General features: G+C 47.0%; 1 pseudogene; it reads right to left on the bottom strand.

Annotated features, from left to right (window-relative positions):
* LOC140200984 (eukaryotic translation initiation factor 4E transporter-like) overlaps nt 1–11,102 on the bottom strand; it is a 46,299-nt pseudogene extending 35,197 nt beyond the window's left edge.
* Nucleotides 11,103–21,138: the final 10,036 nt, after the last annotated feature.

Below are 21,138 nucleotides of genomic sequence, written 5' to 3'. Positions count from 1 at the left end.
TTCCACCAGCAGATTGCTCCCAGTGGATCTTGACAAGACAAACCAGCCGCCCACACTCGACCCCAAGGCCACTTACATTCCAAGCCCCAAGATGGGAATCAGGCGCCTATGATTAACTCAACCAAACAAGGGACAGCTGGAAGACCCGGAGTCCTGAGTCCACGGACCAGACCATGAACCGGAATGCAGACTTTACGGACCGGACCATAACACCTGGATGATAGAGGTCCTTAATGACGGATGCTGCCTTTCTGAGGCATTGCTGTTGAAGATGTCCTGGAAGCTTGGGAGGTTAGTGCCCATGATGGAGCTGACTAAAGGCTGATTTATACTTGTGCGTCAAATATACGCTGTAGGTACCGCATACCCTATGCTGTACCCTACACCATAGGGTGACGTGCACCTCCTCAAAAATGTAACTTACGTGTCGCGGCCACGCAGACCGCAACAACTGTGATTGGTCCTCTTAGTAGCATTGCATTTCCTCATATGCATTTCCGGTTGCTTTTCTCCGCTATGTCTGTACACTGATGCGAAATAAATGGTTGGAGACGGTGAACCAAATCGTCAAATCTACCTGCCAACATCCGAAAGTATTTGAAATGTATTTCCTCGTCCATGTCTCTCACGAAGAAAGCCAGCACAGTGGCATAGAAACCCCACCGCCAGCTAGTGTCTTGGCAATGAATTGCAGAGTGATGCAGACACAACTACGCATGCTCGCTACAGTGCAGGGCTACGCAAAAGTATAAATCAGGCCTACAGCGTAGCCCGTATGCACAAGTATAAATCAGCCTTAAGTTTACAACTCTCTGCAACTTGTGCAGTAACCCCCTTCCACCCCCATACCAGGCGGTAATGCAGCCAGTTAGAATACTCTCCGCAGTCACATCTGTAGAAATTTTTGAGTGTTTTTGGTGACATACCAAATCTACACAAATTTCTAATGAAACATGTCTTCTTTGCAGCTGCATCGATGTGTATTTACAAAGATGCTCTATGCACTTTTGAACAAGGTTTGTGTGTGTGGAGGAGGAGGAGATATACTGGAAAATCGTTTAGACCTGTTCAGATTTACCTTGCCCACATGTGCAAATGGTACTTAAAATTTGATAGCAACACATAACTGTCATTCACGTTCAATTTAACAATGTAGAAAGGAAATGAGTTCTGGACAAAAAAAAAACTGTGAAATAGGAATGAATCTTTTGCTATTGCCCTAATGGGTTATTTGGCTGTGAACCAATTATAATTATGCACTATTTCCTCTTGAGCTGTAAATGCATCTCTTCCATTTTTATGAGTTGTTTCAGCTAGTAGTTCTGGTACTCTTGCTTTGTGTGGGAAGTATTGTGCTATTTATATGCTGAATCATCTCCTTGAGTGAACGTCATAGATTCTTCACTTCTTGAGCAACTTTCAAACCTGCTCAATCCACAAAAATCCTCAACAAATTTGACAGTTTTATTTGGGCTTTTAAAACAGTTACTAACCTTGTAAAATATCAAACATGATCACATGGGGATCACTGCTACTTAAAGCCTCACCCAGTTTTCATTTGATATTTAATAGTTCCTAATAGTCTTAATCCACATCATTTCCATCTCAGATGTGGCTATTCTAGTGTTTCCCTTCCTAACTTTCTCTGCACTGAATCTATTAGTCATTGATCGCTGGTTTGTAATGGGTCCCAGTCACCCAAAGTCAAAATTTAAAATTCTTTTTCTTAGATTTACATCCTTTTGTACCTTTCAACCCTCCTCTTCTCAGTTACAACAACCTTCAAGGTTGCAACACCATTCCAGGCATCCCACCCTGCAAAAACTCATTTCAGGGAGGTAGCACCATCACTTTGCGGGAGACTCCCGGAACTTCCAGGAGAGGTGGGATGTCTGCCATTCAACCAGCTGATCTAACTCACTCTGTACGCTTCCTCTTCACCATTTGATATTCTACCAACAACACAGTGGTGTGAGAAAATTTGTGAACCCTGTAGAATTTTCTCTATTTCTGCATAAATATGACATAAAATGTGGTCAGATCTTCCTGTAGGTCCTAAAACTAGATTAAGAGAACCCAACCAAATAAATAGCACAAAAAACATTATGCTTGTTCATTTATTTATTGAGAAAAATGATCCAATATTACATGTATTTGTTGGAAAAAAGTATGTGAACCTCTGGGGTAACGCCTTCTAAAAAAGCTATTTGGAGACAATCAATGAGATGAGATTGGAGGCATGGGTTGAAGCGGTGCAGTGTCCTATAAAAAAAGGCACACAAAGACAAATTACTGACAGAGCCTGGCCTTCTCAAGAAAGATCTGTTTATGTGCATTATGCCTCGATTAAAACAACTTTCAGATTACCTTTAGAAGAAGAATTGTAGAGATGCATGAAGCTGGAAAAGGCTACAAAAGCATTTCTAAAGCCTAAGTGTTCATCTGTCCACAGTAAGATAAATTGTCTACAAATAGAGGAAATTCAATGCTGTTGCTACTGTCCCTAGGAGTGGGCATCCTGCAAAGATCACACCAAGAGCACGGTGTGCAGTGCTGAAGGGGGTGAAAAAGGAACCCAAGGGTAACAACAAAAGATCTGCAAAAATCTCTAGAACAAGAATGGTGTTCATGGAAGGACACCACGGAGGAAACCACTGCTCTCCAAGAAAAATACATTGCTGGACATCTCAAGTTTGTTAAAGACCACCTGGCTGTTCTACAACACTTCTGGGACAATGTTCTGTGGACAGATGAGACAGAAGTTGAACTTTTAGCCAGAAATGCACATCACTATGTTTGGAGGAAGAGGATTCTGCACACCAACACCAAACTTCATCCCAACTGTGAATCATGGTGGAAGGAGGGTCATGGTTTGGGGCCGCTTTGCTGCCTTAGGGCCTGGACAGCTTGCGATCGTTGAGGCAACAGTGAATTCAAAATTGTATCAAGACATTTTACAGGAGAATGTCAGGGTAACAGTCCATCACCTGGAGTTTAATAGGAGTTGGATAATGCAACAAGACAAGAACAAATCAAAAACAGAATGGTTTAAAAAGAAGAAAATTTATGTTTTAGAATGGCTGAGTCAAAGTCCTGACCTTAATCCTATAGAAATGTTGTGGAAGGACCTGAAGCAAGCAGTTCATACAAAGAATCCCAGCAACATCCCAGAGTTGAAGCAGATTTGTAAGGAGGAATGACCTGAAATCCCTCCAAGCCGATGTGCGGGATTGATCAATAGATACTGGAAATGTTTGGTTGAATTTATTGCTGTACAAGTGGGGGGGGGGGTCACACTGTTTACTGAAAGCAAAGGTTCACATACTTATTTCAATAAATAATTATAGTAATGATTAATTTTTCTCAATAAATAAATGAACAAGTATAATATTTCTGTGTTATTTGTTTAATTGGGTTCTCTATCTAGATTTATGACATAAGAAGATCTGATTACATTTTAGTACATAATTGTGCAGAAATAGAGAAAATTCTGCAGGGTTCACAAACTTTCTAGCATCACTGTAGTTGTGTTATTGGCAAATTTATAGATGGCGTTTGACCTGTGCCTTGCTTCACGGTCATGGGTGTAGGAAGAGTAGAACAGTGGGGTTAGCACACATCCCTAAGGTACATTAGAGCTGATTGTAAGTGAGGAGGAGATATTATTTCCAATCTGCTCTCACAGTGGTCTCTTGATGAAAAGGTCAAGGATCCAGTTGCAGAGGAAGGCCCAGTTTTTAGAGCTTGTTGATTAGAACTGATGGTATGATTGTGTTGAACACTGAGCTGTAGTCAATAAACAGCAACCTAACATCTCCAGGAGATCCAAGGCCGAGTGGAGAGCCAGTGAGATTGCATCTGCTGTAGACCTATTGTGGCAATAGGCAAACTGCAGTGGGTCCAGGTCCTTGCTTAGGCTGGAGTTAAGTCTGGCTATGACTAACCTCTCAAGCATTTCATCACAGTAGATTTGGGTGCAACTGTACAATAGTCACTGAGGCGGCTCACCCAACTCTTCATGGGCACTTGCACAATTGCTGCTTTTTTGAAGCAGATAGGAACCTCTGACTGCAGCTGTGAATGTCCTTAAACACTCCCACCAGTTGGTTGGCATAGGTTTTAGTCATAGTCATAGTCACAGTCATACTTTATTGATCCCGAAGGAAATTGGTTTTCGTTACAGTTGCACCATAAATAATTAAATAGTAATAAAACAATAAATAATTAGATAGTAATATGTAAATTATGCCAGGAAATAAGTCCAGGACCAGCCTATTGGCTCAGGGTGTCTGACCCTCCAAGGGAGGCGTTGTAAAGTTTGATGGCCACAGGCAGGAATGACTTCCTGTGACGCTCAGTGTTGCATCTGGGTGGAATGAGTCTCTGGCTGAATGTACTCCTGTCCCAACCAGTCCATTATGTAGTGGATGGGAGACATTGTCCAAGATGGCATGCAACTTGGACAGCATCCTCTTTTCAGACACCACGGTGAGAGAGTCTAGTTCCATCCCCACAACATCACTGGCCTTACAAATGAATTTGTTGATTCTGTTGGTGTCTGCAACCCTCAGCCTGCTGCCCCAGCACACAACAGCAAACATGATCGCACTGGCCACCACAGGCTCGTAGAACATCCTCAGCATCGTCCTGTGTCCTCTGTGTTTTCTGTGTCCTCCCAAAGCAAATGTCTTGCGATGATTCACTCTTGTGAAAGATGTTCTTCAAAACAGTTCACAGGGTCACCAGATGCTGCAGAGATTCACGCAAGTGTGGTTTTATTCTCTCTCCCAAAGCGTACATAAAGAGCTTTGATTTCGTCTGGGAGTGAAGTATCAGAGCACTCACAATGTTAGGTTTTGCAATGTAGGAAGTAATGGCATGCAAATCACGCCAAAGCTGACATGCATTGAATCCATCTCTAACTTCAATCAGAATTGTTTTTTTGATTATAGAAGACTGAAATTGTGAGCATTGTTAGGGGAAATCTCCATTACAGTAGCAGCCATAGAAGTCTAGCTGTTATTGTCAGTTAGAGTTGGGAACACAACAAAAGGTTTTGAACAGAACAGTGTAACTGGGACATGGTAGCAGTTTTTAAGGAGAGAGATATCAATAGTGGGTAGGGTTCACAGATAAAGAATGAATAAGTATTTGAGAAAATGAGTATTGATTTGTGGACATTGGAACTCACAAATAGTAGTAGTAGTCAAGTAAAATGTTCTACGGGGTTGTCTAATGGTGAGTCCTCAGGTAGATGTAGAGCATGATGTTACAGGCTCAAGGAGATCTGTTTTTTTTGTGAGAATGATGTAATGGTCTTTTGGCGGTCACCTGATGTGATTTTCCCGCCGATGTGAGGTCACGTGATGACACGTGTCCCATGACTATATAAGGGTCGACACAGGTGACGCAGTTGGTTTTTGAGTTTGTAGATTTCCAGGTAGAACGTGTTGTGCCTCCGTTTCTGTTGCGTGTTTGTTTTTGTGACGCAGTTTCATTTTTAAAATGGAGGGTGTGTTCTCTTATAAAATACAGTATATTATTCGACTGGAAATTTGTGGCTGGATGTGCCAATTTACTCAATTCCAACAGTTGAAGGGGGAGTGAAGAATTCATCGAAGTTACAGGATCGAGAGGAGTCAGCATCGTTTGGCAGTTTAATAAAGAATCGACCTTATTAAGTCTCCGTTGGAGGAGTAACTACCTGCATCGAGATAACTGTTGCCAGAAAGAGCAATGAGTTCATGCAAAAAGGTGCTCTCTCTCTAAAAAGAACTTGAGGTCAATCGATTTAAACTGTTTATTTTCGGCATCGTGAATCCTGTGGACAGAACCAGCAGTAAAGGTGTGTCTGTGAAGAAATCTTTCTCCAGAGAAGTCTCTCCCAATTGAATGTGTAAAATTGTTGGACTTCCGAAGTTATCGCTTTAAGAACTGTTTTCACATTTAACGCTTTAAGAACCAGAGCCGAGTGGAGTTGGTGAACGGCTGCACAGCTGTTAACCTCTGGTTAAAGTTTTCCTTTGTTGTTTTTTTCCTTATCGTTTATACGTGTTTAATAAATGTTTGGTTGTTTTTATATAACCTGTCCCAATTAATATTCATTGTTGCCGGTTACGTAACACTGATCCATACATAGGTGTTAGGAGAGCAAGAGTGACCAAGAGAGGATTCTTTTTTTTCTCAAATAAGAGATACAGAAGAAAGAGAAATTTTAACATTCCAGCAAGGCATTGAATTGAAGTGAATTGAATTGACTTTATGACTTACATCCTTCATATACATGAGGAATAAAAATCTTTACGTTACATCTCTGTCTAAATGTTCAATATGCAAGTTATAGTAATTTATAATAAATAGTATGTACAACAGGACAGTCAATATAACATAGAAATACAGTTGCGTCAGTATGAATTAAGCAGTTTGACGGCATGCGAATCTAGTCAGAGATTGTCTTGAGTACAATGAAACTAGGTTTATGATTAAGCTAGCATGAGCAAGCTTGGGGTTTTTTCCTTTGGAGTGAAAGAGGATGAAAAGTGACCTGATGGAGCTGTACAAGATGATAAGAGGCATAGACCGAGTAGGTAGCCAGAGATTATTTCCCCAGGGTAATATGAGGGGTGTAGACTGGTGAGTCCATGGAACGCCTTGCCAGGGGTGGTGCTAGAGGCAGGTATGCAAGGGACATTTAAGAAACTCTGAGTTAGGTACATGGATGATAGAAAAATAGAGGGTTATATAGGAGGGAAGGATTAGGTTGATTTTAGAGCAGGTTAAAATGTCAGCACAACATCGTGGGCTGAAGGGCCTACACTGGACTGCAGTATTCTGCGTTCTGTGTTTTTAAACTCGTCTTCATTGAAAAAGTACCATGGGACTTCTTACTGAATCTCTCATCCAAAAAAATAGAAAAGAGGCGTGGATACTTTTTTTAAGAAACGGAAATGACTAAACTGTATTAAAAGCATTTTAGTGTTGGTTTACTGCATGAATGAAAGTGGTGTGAAAACCCGACATTCACTTTGCTTACAAAGCACTATTAGATTTCAAACACCACATAGTCACTCCCACCTTTGCTCTGGCCAAGTTAAGTCTGAAGTCTTTTGCATCTGATGCACCATCAATAACTCCAAAAGACTGGAAGTAGAGTAAATACTGAAGGGCTTTTATTAGCAGGAAAATGTGATCTCCGGCATGCTGAGAGTCTGCCCCTGGACTGAGAGGAGGAGCCATGGCCCAGTCACCTTTATTCAGGGGTCTGTGGGAGGAACCACAGAAGCAGTCAGCAGAGGGGCGTGTCCAGACAATTAACCCAGTTACAGCATATAAGTATGGTTTGCCACATTCAGCCCTCCTTTTTTTAAAAGGAGTCCCATGGGGTGAAGTGACTGACAATATTTAAATCAAGTATACTTACAGGTCAAGTCTTTCAGGCGGTCAAGTCCATTGCTGTGATCTACGTAGTACCGGTGGTAATTGCACTGGCGAAGGTGGTTGTGCTGGCTCCGGCCTGACTTGAGGTGTCAGCACATTAGCCATCGGTAATCCCTCGTGCGTGTACGTCGCGCCCAGTATGGGAGTGCTGTGTGGTGTCTGTGTAGGGCTTGGAGTGCATGGTGTCTCGTGGGTATATATATCGGTGGACACGGGGCTAACAGTCACCATGGAGTGATCAGGGTAGGGGCCCGGAGATCCTGCGGGTGCCAGGTCGCGGATGGAGACCGTGTCTTCCCACCCATCAGGTCAAACCACATAGGCATACTGAGGATTCGCATGAAGTAAGTGAACCCTCTCGACCATTGGGGAGTATTTATTGCTCCTCGCTTGTTTCCAGAGCAGCACTGGCTCTGGGGATGTCAGCCAAGTTGGTAGGGTGGTCCTAGTGGTCGACTTTCTGGGAAAAGAAAAGAGTCCCTCATGAGGGGTGGCATTGGTGGACGTGCATAACAGGGAGCGGATGGAGTGGAGTGCCTCGGGAAGGACCTCCTGCCAGCGGGAGACCGGCAGTCCCTTTGACCTGAGGGCTAAGAGTGTGGCCTTCCACACCATGGCATTCTCCTTCTCCACCCGTCCATTCCCCCGGGGATTATAGCTCGTGGTCCTACTAGTTGCAATTCCCCTAGCCAGCAGGTATTGGCGCAGCTCGTCACTCATAAATGAGGACCCTCTGTCACTGTGGATATAGCATGGGTTTTCGAACAGAGTGAAGAGCTTGCGCAGGGCTTTTATAACTGACGTGGTAGTGGTGTCGGGGCAGGGGATGGCGAGGGGGAACCGCGAGTACTCATTGATAACGTTAAGAAAGCACACATTGCAGTCAGTGGAGGGAAGGGGGCCCTTAAAGTCAACACTCAGTCGCTCAAAGGGGCGGGTGGCCTTGATAAGTGGTGCCTTTTCGGGTTGGTAGAAGTGCGGTTTGCACTCTGCGCAGACTTGGCAGTCCCTGGTCATCGTCCTGATATCCTCAAGGGAGTAAAGCAGGTTCCCGGCTTTCACCAAGTGGAAAAGCCGGGTGACCCCTGGGTGGCAAAGATCTACATGTAGGGCGTATAGCTGATCGATCTGCACGCTGGCGTATGTTCCCCGGGATAGGGCATCGGAGGGCTCGTTGAGCTTCCCAGGCCTGTACATGATGTCATAGTTGAAGGTGGAGAGTTCGATTCTCCAGCTCAGAATTTTATCATTTTTGATTTTGCCCCGCTGTTGGTTACTAAACATGAATGCAACTGAGCGCTGGTCAGTCAGCAGGGTGAACTTTTTGCTGGCGAGATAGTGCCTCCAGTGCCTAACAGCTTCCACTATGGCCTGGGCCTCTTTCTCCACCGCAGAATGCCAAATTTCAGGGTCTTGAAGGGTACGGGAGAAGAACGTCACCGCTCTTCCTGCCTGGTTGAGGGTAGCAGCCAGCGCAAAGTCAGAGGCGTCCCTCTCCACTTGGAAGGGGATGGACTCATCCACCGCATGCATTGCTGATTTGGCAATGTCCCCTTTTATGCGGCTGAAGGCTACGCGGACCTCTGCTGAGAGGGGGAATGTGGTGGACTTGACCAGGGGGTGGGCCTTGTCTGTATAGTTAGAGACCCACTGGGCGTAATATGAAAAGAAGCCCAGGCACCTTCTGAGGGCTCTGAGGGTGTTGGGAAGAGGGAGTTCCAACAGGGAGCGCATACGGTCGGGGTCAGGGCCAATGACTCCATTCTCCACGACACACCCAAGGATAGCAAGTTGGGTGGTTCCGAACACACACTTGTCCTTGTTATAGGTGAGATTGAAAGCTTTGGCTGCTTGGAGAAATTTTTGGAGGTTGTTGTCGTGATCCTGCCAGTCGTGACCGCAGATGGTGATGTTATCCAGATATGGGAACGTGGCCTTCAGTTGGCACTGGCCCACCACCCGGTCCATTGCCCTCTGGAAGACAGATACACCATTCGTGACACCAGAGGGGACGAGCAGGAATTGATAAAGCCTGCCGTCTGCCTCGAAGGCAGTGTAAGGGCAGTCCTCCCAGCAGATGGGGAGCTGACGCTAAGCGGATTTTAGGTCTATGGTCGAGTACACCTTGTACTGTGCTATCTGATTGACTATATCTGCGATGCGGGGAAGAGGGTACGCGTCGAGCTGCGTGAACCTATTGATGGTCTGGCTATAGTCTACGACCATCCTATTTTTCTCCCCGTTCTGAAGAACGACCACCTGCGCCCTCCAAGGACTTGTGCTTGCCTCAATGACCCCCTCCCTGAGCAGCCGCTGCACCTCCGACTTAATGAAAGCTCTGTCCCCCGCGCTGTACCTCCTGCTTTTAGTTGCCACAGGTTTACAGTCGGCGGTCAGGTTGGCAATCAGCGGTGGGGGAGGGATTTTGAGGGTGGAGAGGCTGCTAGTGGTGTCAGTAGTGTGGCTGTTGACATGGTGTTGGGTGGGATGTGCGAGTCGGTGTGTGTGTGTGTGGTCAGTAGCTGAGTACGTGAAGTATTCCTACAAAACTGAGGATTTCAAACAGTGATTGACGGGAGGGGCCCATCATACTTCATTGTCACGCTTTTCAGGTGGCTCTGGAAGTCCAACCCCAACAGCACAGGGGCACACAGTTGAGGCATGACCAGAAATGTAAAGTCTCGATATTCTGTGCCCTGTACCACTAGCATCGCTACACAACCCACCCGGATGTCTGTTGTATGCGACCCGGAAGCCATGGTGACCCTCTGACTTACTGGCCGTATCGCAAGTCCGCAATGCTGCACCGTGTCCGGGTGGATAAAATTCTCCAGGCTGCCTGTGTCAAACAGGCAGCTTGTCCTGTGCCCCTCCACCAGGATGTCCATCATTGACCTTGCAAGCTGTTGGGGAGCGCTTTGGTCGAGGGTCACAGAGGCCCGGGTTGAGTCGCTGTCTTGGTCTGGCGCGGTGGGGTGCCCCGTGAGCACCTGTTGGTCGTAGGCGGTGGGAGGTGGTGCTGACCAAGATGGCCGCCCCATGTCTCGCACGTGGTGGCAGCGTGCAGGGAAGATGGCGGCAGGCAAGATGGCGACCCCCATGTGTCGCACGTGGCGCTGCTCAATCCCGCTCGCGGTTTGGACTTACAGACCTTGCTGAAGTGGCTCTTCTTTCCGTGGCTGGAGCAGGTAGCTTCTCCGGGCGAGCAGTGTTTCTGGGGGTGCTTCTCGAGTCCGCAGAAGTAGCACTTTGCAGACTCGCGACTGGCAGCAGCCGAGGTCGATAGGCCGGCGGGTTGCAGGGTCTGCGGCACCCACGAGGCCATCGGGGGTATCGCGTGCCTGAAGAGCCTTAGAGTTGTGCAGAGCGGCCTCCAGCATGTCAGCCAGCTCAATTGCCGAATGTAAGGTAAGATCAGCTTTTTCCAGCAGCCGCTGGTGCACATACACTGACCTGGTCCCCGTGATGAAGGCGTCTCTTACTAAGAGCTCCGCATGTTGTTCTGCCGTCAGTTCTTGGCAGCTGCAGGTCCGCACGAGCGTCTGTAGTACCCAGACAAACTCAGCACTCGATTCCCCAGGCCGCTGTTGCTGTGTAGCGAAGTGATGCTGCACGTAGACAGTGTTTACCGGCCACAGGTATTGTCCTTTGAGGGCGCACATCATGCCGTCATAGCTCGGCTAGTCTCTGATCATCGAGTAGACCCATGGACTGACCCTGGAGAGGAGAACTCTGCGCTTCGCGGCAGACTCGGTCACTTCAATCTCCTCCAGGTATGATTCGAAGCAGGCCAGCCAGAGTTCGAAAGCATTTCCAGCTTCAGGTGTTTGCGGGTCGGGATCTAACTTGTCGGGTCTCAGGACGTGTTCCATGCTTTAAAATTACTGCTAATAAAATTGACGCACCATCAATAACTCCAAAAGACTGGAAGTAGAGTAAATACTGAAAGACTTTTATTAGCAGTAAAATGTGACCTCCAGCATGCTGAGAGTCTGCCCCTGGACTGAGGGGAGGAGCCAAGGCCTAGTCGCCTTTATTCAGGGGTCTGTGGGAGGAGCCACAGGGGCAGTCAGCAGAGGGGCGTGTCCAGACAGGTAACCCAGTTACAACATATAAATATGGTTTACCACAGCATCGTTAGCACATTAATTGTTAGTTGCTTAAACTCCCTTGAGTTTCACCCTGATGCTGCAATTATCAATCAATTTTCTGAGCTTTTCTTCTCTACTTAATCATAAAAGGTCACTCTTTAGGAGGTTTCCAAGCTACAGTTTCATGCTTGAAAGAGGAAGACATCATGCCAGTTCTTGTGAACCTCACCTGGAATAAAATCATAGGATAAAGGAGCAGGTTCAGGCCATTTGACCTGTAGATTTTAAAAGCATAGGAACGTCTCATTCTGTGGCCTGGGGGAAAGTAAATAACCAATTTACTCGTCATCTGCTTCCACACTATCTGTCCTTCACTAAAAAGTTCAACCAACATCTTTAGCCACAGGTCCATCAAGCAATGGTCAGTATGGAAAGTCCTGCCAATACTGCGGGATATGAACTCGATGGATAGTGTGGGGTGTTTCCTTGTCATTCCCAATGTGCTCTGACCCAGGGATGACTGCATGGGGACAGGATGGTCACTCACCTCTTCGCTGGCTGTGGGTTCACAAAGAGGGTATGGAGAAAGATGCAAGGGTCCTTGTCATGGTTCATCCCGACCAGTTGCGAATCAGAGCATGGTCATTACCGCAGAGACTGTTTTTAAGCCCAAGATCCCCTACCTCGACCTCAGTGAAAGGCAAGATCTACCTACTAAATCGTTTAGAGAAAAACAGTTCAGACTGTACTTCCATTTTGAGGCCTTTTATTTGGGCAAATTGTATTTGAATTACACAAAATACTTTTGTCAAACTTTCAAATTAATTCAAATAAGAAAACACTGTAACTAGCATATCAAACAGGTCATAGCTGTCTTTCTTTAAGAATATTACAATACTTCACACCTTTAATTCTAAGTTTCATTATTTAATTTTATTTCAACACGAAAAATAAATGAATAAAAATTGACTGTTGCATTCAGTGTGATGACTGGGGCTGAATACTTTCTGCTAGTTCCCTGAAATTTGGCTCATAACTACAGCCAGCCAGTCTGAGATGCCGATGACCTCGAGATGACACCAAGATCATTTTTTCTCTTGGTGGTGTATGTACAGATCCTGGCTTGGGTACTGCATGAAAGTGCTGAGCAAGAAATTGTCAACAAGGAAGTGCTGAGATGCTGGTTGATGGACCAACTTCCCACTGAAGTCTTGAGGGCTTGATTCATTGTTTGTACGAATCATTCAGCAAGGCTATTAGTGACAGGCTGATATGGTGCTAACTTGATGTGATGAATACCATTTGCTTCCCTAAGAGTCTTGAACTCTTTATACAGGAATTGTGGGCCATTGTCACTTACAAGCTGTTAAGCCCAAAATGGCTAAAAACAAAATGTAGCCTCTCAATGCATTTTTCAGATGTAGTGCTCTTCATGATGACAACCTTGGGCCATTTGCTGTGTGTATCCACCGTGACCAAGAACATATGGCCTTTTGTAGGCCTGCAAAATCTCTGCCATGGTTCTTCAAGCTATTCCCATGAATGTTAAGGAGCAAGTTGAGGAACGTTTCTTACTTGCTGACAATGTGGGCATGCTTTGGCCTTCTCTTCACCAGAAGTAGTTGCATGTGATTTCTTTCATGCACACTACATCAGTGTCCTGTATGTAGCTTATCGAACACTTGCTTCCTTAATGGTGGAAGGACGACACCACGATAGCCCCATAGTAAACATTCTGTTTGGACTGTGAGCTCCTTTTGTCAAGCCTGGTAAATTTTTCAATTCCAAGGTTGACTCTCCTTTTCATTCATGAGTCACCATGTCCACTACTGTAGATAGAACAGGGTCAGTATGTTTCCTGATGTGCCTCAGTTATCAGAGCTGGATGTACTTCGTTGAAATAAAAGATCTCTTTTAGAGATGGCTCTGGAACTGTAACAAGTAAGGGAAGTCTGGATAGTTTATTAGCATTCAAATAGTGCTCAGCCTTCCTGTACTTTATATCGTACTGATGTACAGATAGCAACAGAGCCCAACATTGCATGTGGAACAAAAAGTGACGTCAAGGAGCGATGATCTCTCAGTAGTGTAAATCTCAGACCAAAGAGGAACTGGTGGAATTTCTTAATTTCAAAAACAACTGAGTGCTACCCACTCAATCTGAGGATAATGACTTTCTGCCTTGCTTAATGTTCTTGATGCGAAAGTGATTGGATGCTCTTCACCTGACGGCATGATGTGTGAGATAACTGCTCCCAGACCACAGAGTGATGAGTCACAGGCTAACTGTATGGGCAATGATGGGTTAAAGTGTGTTAGTGCTTCAGCTTGTGACAAAGCTGGTTTGGCCTTTCTTAAAAGCCTCTTCCCAGTGATCTATCTACTGCCAGTGTCTTGATTTACTGTATTTAAAGTCTCATGAAGTGGTTTCAGCATGCCAGCTTGATTAGGAATAAACTTTACATAGTGCAAATAAACTATAGTTGGGCTTCCAGCCGGGTACAGGTATTGATTATAATCAACGTTTCTTTTCCAAAAACACTTTATTCAGAAATATTACAAAATAAAGTTATTTACATAACAAAAAAAACATTTGTTGACTCCCAGTCCTTATTCAATAAATAAAGTTATTTACAATAAAATTATGCGTTGACTGTCAGTCCATATTCAAATGAAAGATGTTTACAATAAATCGTTTGTTGAGCCTCAAACTTTAGTCAAGAATTAAGACTTATTTACAATAAAATTACTAACACTAAAAAACCGGCGTTGGCTCTAATTCCTTTTCCAAAGTTACGGTTCCAGCCACTCCTGGGGCACCATGTTGATTCATCTATCCACACCGCTGATGAGGGTATTCTCCTCCCCACCCGACCCCTCCCACTCCCACGGGTGAAGAACCTTAAACTGTGGTCATTCCCCACTGGGCCTTCGCGGTGGCTGCACCAAGCTTGAGTGCATCCCTCAACACGTACTCCTGCAGGTGAGAATGAGCCAGTCAGCAGCATTTAGTCACGGACATCTCCATGAGCTGGTAGACCACCAAGTTTCGGGCAGACCAAAGCGCGTCCTTCACCAAATTGATGATCTGCCAGCAACACCGGATGCTTGTCTCCGTGTTTGTCCCCAGGAACAGCCCGTAGATCACGGAGTCCTCGGTAACACAGCTGCTGGGTATGAATCTTAACACAGTCCCTTCCATCCTCCTCCACATCTTCTTCGTGAACCCACAGTGTGCAAAGAGGTGAGTCACCAGCTCTACCCCATTACAGTCCTCCCGTGGGCAACGGGGTGTGGAGGCGCCGTTCCGGGCGTACAGAAGGGATCTGACTGGGAGGACTCCTCTCACCACCAGCCAGGCAAGGTCTTTGTGCCTGTTGGCGAGATCTGGCGATGAGGCAATTTGCCAGATATACTGGACAGTCTGCTCAGGGAACCAGCTCACTGAGTCCATTTCATCCTTCTCCTGCAGTGCCTGCAGGATATTCCGTGTCGACCACTTCCTGATGGCCCTGCGGTCAAAGGCATTGGCCTGGAAGAACTTTTCTACAAAGGACAGGTATAAAGGCAATGACCAGCTGACAGGGGTGTTGCATGGGAAAGAGGCCAGACCCATCCTTCGTAGCCAGGGCAACAGGTAGAACCCTATCACATAGTGGTACTTTGTTCCCACATACCTGGGATCCACGCACAGCCTGGTGCAGCCACACACGAAGCTGGCCATCAGAGTGAGGGCAACACTGGGGACGTTCTTGCCCCCATTATCCAGGGACTTGTGCATGATGGTTCATCTGACCCGCTCCATCTTGGATCCCCAGACGAATCTGAAGACAGCTCAGGTGATTTCCGAGCTGTAGGAGTGGGGTACGGGCCACACCTGCGCCAAGTACAGCAGCCCTGAGAGCACCTCACACTTGATGACCAGGTTCTTGCCCGTTATGGATAGGGAGCGCCCTCCCCACAGTCCCAGTTTCTGTTTCACCTTAGCAGTCCGCTCCTGCCAGTTCTTGTTGCACGCCTCGGTCGCTCAGAACCAGATCCCCAACACCTTCATGTGGTCAGACCTGACGGTGAAGGGGACGCTGGATCGGTTGGGCCAGTTGCCGAAGAGCATAGCTTCGCTCTTCGTGTGGTTGACCCTGGCCCCCGACGGTAGCTCAAACTGTTCGCAGATGACGGTGATGTCGTCCATGTACAGGGAGGTTTTCACTTGGGTCCCTCCACTGCCTGGCAGCATCACCCCTCTTATGCCCTCATCCCTCCTGATGGCTTCAGCAAGGGGTTCAATGCATCACTTAAAAAAGACAGGGGAGAGGGGGCAGCCCTGCCTGACTCCAGACCTGATGGGGAAGCTGTCTGTTTCCCACCCGTTGACCCGGACTGCACTATGGATGTCTGTGTAGAGCAGTCTGATCCAATTCCGGATTCCTTCCCCAAATCCCATTTTGGAGAGCACGTCCGCCATGTACGTGTGCGATATCCTGTCGAAGGCTTTCTCCTGGTCCAAGCTGACCAGGCAGGTGTTCACCCCGCTGTCCTGCACGTAGGCGATGGTGTTCCTCAGTAGCGCCAGGCTGTCTGAGATCATCTTGCCCGGTACAGCACAGGTTTGGTCCGAGTGGATCACCTGTCCCAGAGCAGACTTGACCCTGTTGGCGATAACCTTGGACAGGATCTTGTAATCCACATTCAGGAGAGAGATGGATCTCCAATTCTTAATGTCCTTCCTTTCCCCCTTCCGCTTGTAGATGAGGATGATGATGCCCTTCCTCATTGACTCTGACATGCTGCCGGCCAGAAGCATAACGTTGTACACTTCCAGCAGGTCAGGACCCATCCAGTTCCACAGAGCCGAGTACGACTCAGCCAGTAGGCTGTCGCCTCCAGGAGTACTATTCAACCCAAAGGAACAGATGGAGCCTGTCAGCTCATCCAGGGTCAGTGGCTAATGCAGACTCTCCCGCTTGCCGTCGTCTAAGACCTGCGTGATAGACGACAGGAAGTTGCGGGAGGTTGTGGAGTCTGTGGCCTTTTCGTCGTACAGACCGGCATAGAAGGACTTGCAGATCCTTAGTATGTCAGTCTGCGAGGACGCGACTGAGCCATCCTCTTCCTTAAGGTTGTGGATCACAGAGCTCCCACTGTGCACCTTTTGGAAGAAGAAGCGTGAGCACGTCTCGTCCTGCTCCACGGTTTGGACCCTTGATCGGAAGATGATCTTGGAGGATTCGGTGGTGAGGTGCTGGGCCTGCCTCTCGCAATTCCTCCCTGACATCCATCCCCTTCGACTGCAGAAGGAGGAGTTGCTGCAACTCTGTCTGGAGTTTATGCAGTTCCCTCCGCTCCTGCCTTGCTTTCTGGATACCCTTGTGGATGAAGAACCTCTTGATGTTCTCTTGATGTTCTCCTTGGTGGCTTCCCACCAGTGAACCGGGGAATCAAAGAAGGCTTCCAATATTCTCCAACCTGTGCACTCCTTCTCCAGTTCCTTAATATTCTCTGTGGTCAGCAGCTTTATGTTCAGCTTCCACATCCCCCTGCCTGCCTTCCGGTCCACCCGTAAATGACAAGTGGCTCTCAGAAGGCGGTGGTCAGAGAAGAACACCGGCGTGACGCGGTGGATCTGACTGAGCCGTCCGATCGTATCCAGGTGGCTTGTTGCTGTGCTCCACCTGTGGGGGTGCCAAAGGCGTCGCGCAGCTTGGCTGTCTTCACCGTTTCCATCAGGAGTCTGGAGGGATCGTCCAGCCGGCCGTTGGCACTGCCGGATCTTCCAGCCGCATCACTGGTGCAGTTGAAGTCTCCGGCCAGAACGACCGGCTGAGACGTCACCAGCAGCTGTGGGAGCTGCTCGAAGACGGCCAGCCGCTCGCTCCGCACGGGGGAGGCGTACACATTGATCAGCCGGAGCGGAGTGCCCCGGTATTTGACATCTGCTACCAGGAGGCGCCCCGCAACCACCTCTTTAACTTGGGTGATTGAGAAGTTGCCTCCCCGCAGCAGAATCCCCAGGCCGGAAGCGCGACCATCGTTGCCCCCCGACCACACAGACAAACCCTGGGACCACCACCGTGACCACCTTCGATAGCTCCTGAGGTGCGGCTGACCGCACTCCTGGAGGAAGGTCACGTCGGCATTCACAACGTTCAATACTGGAGCGCGCTGACGCAACGCCCAGTACTCTTCACACTGCGAACATTTAAGGACGCTAGTTTAAGGTCCATCACCCTTTATAAATCCTCGTCTTCTCCTTCACCGTCTGGAGCCCACAGTCCTGGTGAAGTCTTCCACCTGCTGATGGCTCAGGTACTGCTGGTAGTCCTCGCCAGGGAGGGGCGTTACCGGTTTGGCACCAAAAGGAACCTCCGGGGCTGCCTCTCCAGCTGGCTGCAGGCCACCACAAGTATTACTGCTCCCCGATTCCCGGAGCTGAGGGGCTCTGCTGATCTCCACCTCCTGCGACTGGGGGGTGGCTAGCAGACCTTCACTCTTCCCGTGACTCTCCTCTGCCCGATTAACCTGCCTCTTCCTCTGTCGGGGTTTCTGGCCACCCCCAGCGCCCTCCTCCTCCGAGGAAGTTAGGTGCCCAGAGGATGTGTGAAACTCTACCGCTCTTTTTTTAGAGCTCTCCAATTGCTCTGCTCTTTGTCTTTTTGGCGGTGCCTTCTGGGTCTTTTTTCATTTTGTGACCACACTCTAGTTTCCCCCTTCCCCCTCAGCTCTCAAGGTTTGGATGACAAACTCTCCTACCTTCATCAGGGATGATGTCTGGGTATGTCTAGTCTGGTGGTATTTATACTCCCATAGTCCATCCCTCCTGATTGGTTAGTCCTCATCCAATCAGATTTCCACTCTCCCACCTTGTTTACAATCAAATTCCAGTGCTTACTTAGAATGAGACCTTTGTCTTTGTTAAAGTTCTTTTCCTCCAGTTTTATTTCAATGGCTTCCTTTACCAGGCTGTCCCAAAAGCCATTGGCACAGCACAGTAGTTTGTGATATCGAAATCAGTCCTATGACCATTGTGAATGCAACGTTCTGCTACTGCCGATTTCTCTGGGTAACCCAAACAGATACACATCCTGTGTTCCTTGATGCAGGTTTCGACTGTGTGTCCCGTCTGGCTGATATACGCTGCTCTGCATTCCATTTACAGGGGGTCCTGTAAATACCAGCCGACTTGAGCCCCAGATCATCTTTGACCCGTATAAGCTGTGATTTGAGTTTCCTTATGGATTTGTATAAGGCATTAATCCAATAAATCTTCAGGATCCTGACGATCCTTCCAGGGACCGTGGAAATATAGGGAAGACAGGTGGTAATGATGGATTCCTCTTCATTGTTAGGTTTCTTCAACTGGTTTTTCCATCAACCTTTTTAAGGGCCCGATTGATTTCCTTCATCTTGTAGCCATTCTGTAGGAACGTCATATGTAAATCGTCTTAATTCCTCAGAGAAACTCTCCAAGTCCGAAATAATTTTTGCATAATTAAAGTAGAAAGAATTGGTCTACATTGGGAGGCATGATGGTGTCTGTTATTGTTGAGCTATAAGTCTGTGTGAGTGGGCTTCTGATGTCCCAAGCTACTCTCCGGTCTCCGTCGTATTAGAACGTCCAGGAATGGGAGGCAACCATTTTTCTCCTACTCCATTGTAAATTGAATGTTTGGATGTATACTATTCAGATGGTCGTGGAACTGTTGGAGAGCCTGGAGTCAATGAGGCCACATTACGAAGGTGTCATTGACATATCTGAAGAAGCATTTGGGACGTATTGTCGATGAACTCAGAGACCTCTCTTCAAGGTCCTCCATGTAGAAATTAGCAACAGCTGGTGACAAGGACGATCCCACGGCCACTCTGTCCATTTGTTCATAGAGGAAGTACTTCCCCTTATACAGGAAGTACTTCAATAGAAGGGTGTGCTCAAAAAGGTCAATGGTACCCTTATCAAACCTGGAGCACAGGAGGACCAAGCTGTCCTCAATGCGAACTCTCTTGAACAGGGACACCACATCAAAACTGACCATTATGCCCTCTGGGTTCAGGTGGTTGTTGGTTGTCATTTAAATGAAATTGGTCGAATTCATGATATGATGCTGATAGCCCCCAACAAAGGGAGACAGCTTGGTCATTAGATGCTTAGCAAGGTAGTAAGATCCTTTTTGCATAGTATGTTAGTAAAGGTCTTAAATAACTTACATTCTGTTGTGATAAATTCTCCATGATTGCCTTTACCTTTGATGGTGCCTTGCGAAGCCCTGAGTTGTCAATCGCATGGCCTAAATATCCAACTGAAGATCAAAAGAACTCATATATGTCTTTCCGGACCCTTAACCAATTTACCTTAAGTCTTTGTCGTGTGACACCCAGGTTTGTAGGTGCTTATGCTCATTTTCCCCAGTGAGTCATCTAAACAGCATTGCAGCCCTGTCAACCAGCTCGGGGTCTGGTTCATTGCTTGCTGAGAAAGTGTGGGAGCTGAGATGGTGCCAAGTGGAAGGCTTTGGTACCTGAACAGTCCTTTGTGAGGTACTATGGTCAACAGTTCCTGTGACTCTGACTTAACATGCATCTGCAAATACGCTTGACACAAGTCAATCTTGCTAAATGTCCGTCCTCCGGCCAATCCTGCAAAAAGATCATCGATGAGGAAAAGAAGGTATTGTTCAGCTGTAACAACCAGTTACCTTGAAGTCTCCACAAAATTTGGTGTTGGGCACGTGGCCAAGTGGTTAAGGCGTTCGTCTAGTTATCTTAAGGTCGCTAGTTTGAGCCTCAGCTGTGGCAACGTGTTTGTGCCCTTGAGCAAGGCACTTAATCACACATTGCTCTACTCTGTGCGAGGAGTGGCGCCCCACACAGACTTCCAATCTGTGCCTTGTAAGGCATGAAAATGCCCGACGCGGGCCTCTGATGGTCTGAGTCGACATTCCTTCCTTCCTTCCTCTACAAAACCTTAAAAACCATTCCATTTTAGAATGGAAAAGCCATTCGGGGTGCCCATTTACTTACAAACACTGGTTCTAATTATTTACTCTGGGACAGTCTTTCCAGTTCAGCCTCTACCTTTGGTTTGAGGGCATATAGAACAGGTATTGCCTTCAGGCAACTGGGTGTTGTGTTGGGTTTAACAGCCAGTTCTCTATTGAATACTTCAGCATATTTCTGCAATACCTCTTGTAGACCAGTGCTCCCAGCAATCAAGTATCAAAAAGTCAGTCGGTACTTTTTGAACTTGGGAAGATGCATTTAATAGCTGTGCTTCTTTTGCTACCATCTCATTTGCCTTCTGTAATGTTAGTTTGTCTTCCGTAAGCAAAATTTTCTCAATTGCCTCACTACGTAGACCACATACGAGTCTATCACATACTGTCATTCAGCAGCTGCCCGAGATCACAGTGTTCAGACAATTGCTTCAGCACCACCACAGACTGTGAAATAGACTCCCCCTGCTCTTGATCACTTTTAGGAAATCTAAACCTCTCAGCAATAATAAGGTTTAGGTGAATAATGGTCCTTTAAGACTTTTTAACTATGTCCTCATAAGGCTTATCATCAGTCTTAGTGAATTGTACTGCCTGAGTAATAAATCAAACGTTCATGCACC

This window comes from Mobula birostris, chromosome 7 (assembly GCF_030028105.1).
Source record: "Mobula birostris isolate sMobBir1 chromosome 7, sMobBir1.hap1, whole genome shotgun sequence".
Lineage (NCBI taxonomy): Eukaryota > Metazoa > Chordata > Chondrichthyes > Myliobatiformes > Myliobatidae > Mobula > Mobula birostris.
This window is presented reverse-complemented; position numbering and strand designations above follow the sequence as displayed.